Genomic DNA, 4713 nt, shown 5'->3' with positions numbered 1-4713 from the left:
GTAGAGAGAGTGAAACGGGCTCCGTGCGTAAAAGTCAAGTCAAAGAGATTCCCGTCAAAGGAAAGACAGGGAAAAGTTATTTTCTTATTTTAACGCTATTATTTTTTTCTGCTAAAACTGGTCGCGATCGAGGAAGCCTTTCGGTGCCCCCGCCGACACGGTCAATGGAAATGCACACACAGGGCTGTGCGAGCTGTACCATAGTAGTCTCTCATACTCACTCATTCCTTTTCGCGGAGGTTCGTAGAAAAATGACCTGGGAATATTCCTGGTTGTTGGGTCTCTCCGTTGCCGCAGGTAGTCTTCCTCCTCTCCCGTACTACTATACATTTGGACGCTTTTCAAAAAAAGGAGAAAAAAAAGGAAGCTGATTTTGATTGGGGAGAGAGAAAAAAAGATTCTCGTGGCTGACTGTTTACAAGCACGGCGTGCGCGTGTGTAGTCCCCCCTCGATCGCAAGCATGCAGCTCCGCAATAGCTATATGGTTAAAGCGGTTTATTTTAGCCTATATTACACCATTTTATATGAATGTGATATTTGAATATAGCCTTCATGTGTAGCTGTATAACAGACCAGTGCCTCCTCTGCAGTGTTGACTTTACCGTGCAGGACGACAGACGCCTTGTCTATTTTCTCTCCGTTTATTTACCATTAAGCCACATTTGGATGCTCCAAATAACAAGTTCAGCTCATAATGCTTGAATGTGCGGATTCAAGGTAAGACAATATCAAAACAAAAAAAAACAGTGATCACCACCAGCCTGTGACGAATTAGGATAATGATTTCCCAACAGCGGGTGACATGCCGTTATTACGCACGCCGTTCTTTTTACAATCCCCGGTTTCTTCTTCGATTTTATTTGCTTTGCAAGCTGCGTGCTGTATCAGTGTGTTCCTAATGGGAGGGTGGATAGGTGTGGGGATAAGGCAGCCAGCCTGCCTGCCTGCCAGCCACACCATGTGCCACCATGGCACCCCGTAACATCTTGTGCCACTCGAAACGGTGTCATCGCATCTGATGCCGCAAACATAAGATACAAGATATCTGGACCATCTTTTTAGGCGGATCACCTTGCACGATTGGGTTTCGTTCCGTGTATGGTCCGTGTAGCAGTGGTTCTCAAACTTTTTCATGTCAAGGACCCCCAAATTGACACTTAGTGGCCCACGGACCCCCGTTTGAAAAGAGACGCCATATAGGGACCTCATAAGAGACGATTTTCACGGCTCTAGCAGTGATTCCCAACCATTTAAATTTCAAGGACCCCCAGTTTAACATGCAACATAGAGGCTACATAAAGACGTTCCCCCATTTAATGGCATTTGTATCTCTGAGATCCCAAATGTTATTGTAAAATCAATGTTAATTTAACTCGTTACAAAAAGGGAACCAAACGTGGTTCCCTTTTTTTGTACACTCTCTGAGTAATATAAGGGTCCATTTGGTTCCTAACTATATCATTTGGATGGGGACCCCTTGGAGCTCCCTCAAGGACCCATGGGGGTCCCCGGACCCCACTTTGAGAAGCAATGCCGTATAGCTTGTCGCTGGTGGGTCTTGGAGAGAGAGGGAGAGAGAGGGGGAGAGAGAGAGAGAGAGAGAGAGAGAGAGAGAGAGAGAGAGAGAGAGAGAGAGAGAGAGAGAGAGAGAGAGAAGAGAGAGGGTATAGCCTATACGCTGGGCTGGAGCAGAGTCCAGCAGTCAGTCAATGTACTGTGTTCTCCTCCATGTTCCTCTCTCTGCCGTCGCTAGGAGGCACACCATGATCAGTAAACGCCGTTGAACTTGAACCCGATCAATTTCACCGCCACCCCTATCTACATATTTGACGATATGTTTAGAATGGATGGGGGAAAATGTACAAGACGGCGGGGCCTGCCCGTCTCCGCCTCCCATGTATATGCTCCCCCCTTTCGCATCAAATTGGCTGTTTTTACCACCCCAACCCCGTTACATTTTATGGAGCATGTTTAGGTTTTATTTTTTAACACGGGCAGCCAGCGATCTGAATATGCAACTAAACAGGCCTATATACGCCGGAGCATGCATGGACAGAGAGAAGTCTAAAGGCGTTTTATCTTTTTGCATTATAGGCTACACGATGGCACCACTTCTGTCATTAAATAGGAACTGACCAACTCTGTTTCTTAAATGTTTTGACGTATCGTTAAGACATATTTTATTTGTTGTGATTATTATTTAACAATTACAATCATTTCTGAGCAATATAGGGTTTTTAAATTTACCAATCCGCAACATTTTCTTTTAGTGCATCAACAGTGGCACGGGGGATGTTAAGATATTTGTCTATGCCTGGTAAAATTGACAAAATAATACAATAATTTTGTATAGGCTGTAGAGAAAGTGTTGGTCTCCTGATATTCTACATGCACGATTGTTTCCAATAATTTATACAAAATGATTTCCATATGCAGGGAGGCTAGCCTATGTATGCAGTTAATCTAAACCGCATATTTCTTGCAGTTTATTTAGGGAAGGGAGCGACAATCCCATTACCTTGTTTTTCTTCTAATAGTTTTATATATATATATATATATATATATAGCACACAACTTTCTAAAGGGTCCTAATTAGGTGCAGTGCATACCACGGAAACTGTCTAAGAAGCATTATCATCTTCTTGTTTGGATTATGTAAATTGCCGTGGTATCCTCTTGACTTCTCTCGTTTCATTTTGCACAGTTATAGGCAATCCTATACTAAACTCAGGTTTACAGCTAAACGACAGGCTACCATAAACGCAAATTAAACAATCAAGTGATCATGCTTTTTTTTTTTTTTTTTTTTTTTTCCATTAAATTACTCGCATCTAGATTTAAGATCCGATCTATTTTTTGTTGTTTTTGTTCATTAAATCCTCCAAATGCTTTTCAGACCTGCTCTCATCCGCTCGCAGTTAGTAAGGTTTTGGAGGTGAGGGCTTATATGCAGCTTTCATTAGATTTGATCCGTTAGATGTAATAATAATGCCCCGGGGTTGTTGTGTAACCGGGGGCCGGCGGGGCAGTTGACCCGCCGTTAAATTAAGGAGTAGGGAACCAGGGGCCCAGCACAGCAGCAGCCACCGCGAAATCCATCACATGTTATCTCCGTGTCCCGGTTTGCGCACAGGCGTCGCGATCTCGTTCAATGATATTTCCTCCCCTTGTGCGCGCTGGGAACTAGTCCACATTTTACCCCCCCCCCCCCCCCCCCCCATCTTTCTCCCTTTGACACGCACACACACTCGAAGCAAATTCAACCTCTGCATATTATGCTCGCTCTCTCTCTCTCTCTCTCTCTCTCTCTCTCTCTCTCTCTCTTACACACGCGCGCACACACACGCATACACACACACACACACACACACACATACATACACGCACGCGCACATGCATGCACGCGCACTGAAAGACAAACTGCACTCAGTCACTGTCTTAGGCATGCACCCGAGGAACCTCCTCTCTAGCCCTTTTATCAGACATCTGTACCAATCACCCAGACTACCGAAAATTAAAATCTATTTTTTGATTCTCAGTGGTTTTAGGTTCATTAAAATGTGAAATTGGGCGGCGGTGTAAAGAAGGTCAATGTGCATTAGACGAGGCTACCTCAAGAGTCAGGCTCCTCCTCACCTCCTGGAGCGAAAGATTTCCTTCTTCTCTTCTTTCTTTTTTCCCTTTTTTCCCTCCTTTTTTTATACAAGAAGGTACAGTGAATAATGTCCCTGTCTTTTAATTCACCCGCCTGTGTGTTCACACTATACTCTGGTGTTTAACGCGGGCATGGAGGAGCCCCGCTTGACAAAAGGCATCTTAAAAGCTAGTCAGGCGTTAATCCTGGGCCTTCTGCGTCGAAGAATTTAGCTGAACGGCTCCTTAAGGCCGATTTCCGGCTGTAAAAAAAGTGGTTGGTATCTAAGAACTATAAGTCACACATTACAGAGAGAGAGAGAGAGAGAGAGAGAGAGAGAGAGAGAGAGAGAGAGACAGACAGAGTGTGGTAGTCACACATGGAGAAAGACAGAGAGTTATAGGAAGTCTCTCTCGACCTAAAGCAGTCGGTAAGGCTGCTTTTTCTCAGCACATATGTTGGACACATTTGTGACAATTTCTCCCGTGCAGATTACAGGAACAAAATAAAATAAAACACTACAGTAGTACCGTATCAAATCACACAACAGCACCCACATGTCATTATGTCCTTTTTTGTGAACGCTATATTTTCTTATAACCCCTAACTTTCCTTTATCCCCCCCTTTCATTGGAATTGGAATTGTTAGGTTTTAGGAAAAAAAATGAGATTTTAGCTTTGTGGTGTGCAAGATCTTATTTTCCAACGTGGATTTCTGTCATTTTGATTATCGAAATCAGTCTGCGCTGTAATCGTTTCCCCTGCGCGTTACACGTGTTCCTGTCATCACGGAGGCCCGGCTCTCACCACCTTATTTTCTGTCCCACATGTTACAGCCTTTTATCATTGTCATTTTAATTTCACTCCCTTAAGTGCAGAGACGGGGATGTTGACAGATCCTAGGTGTTCACCGCTGGGCTCGCTTTAGCGTCACAGAGCTGGGCGCACTGATTTCTTATACAAACCCCCCTGCGTGCGTGTGCGCGCACACACACACACACACACACACACACACACACAAACACACACACACACACACACACACACACACACACACACACACAGTGAGAGCAGACAT

General features: G+C 44.4%; 1 protein-coding gene across 1 annotated transcript in view; it reads left to right on the top strand.

Moving 5' to 3' along the window:
• Nucleotides 1–4713, top strand: part of LOC308297219 (B-cell lymphoma/leukemia 11A-like) — a gene marked incomplete at both ends in the record, with an annotated part of 75135 nt that overhangs the window by 13513 nt on the left and 56909 nt on the right. The window lies entirely within an intron of this gene.

The sequence above is a fragment of the Nannobrachium achirus genome (genome assembly GCF_963921795.1).
Source record: "Nannobrachium achirus genome assembly, chromosome: 13".
NCBI lineage: Eukaryota > Metazoa > Chordata > Actinopteri > Myctophiformes > Myctophidae > Nannobrachium > Nannobrachium achirus.
Note: the sequence above shows the minus strand (reverse complement) of the source record. Positions and strands in the feature narration are given on the sequence as shown.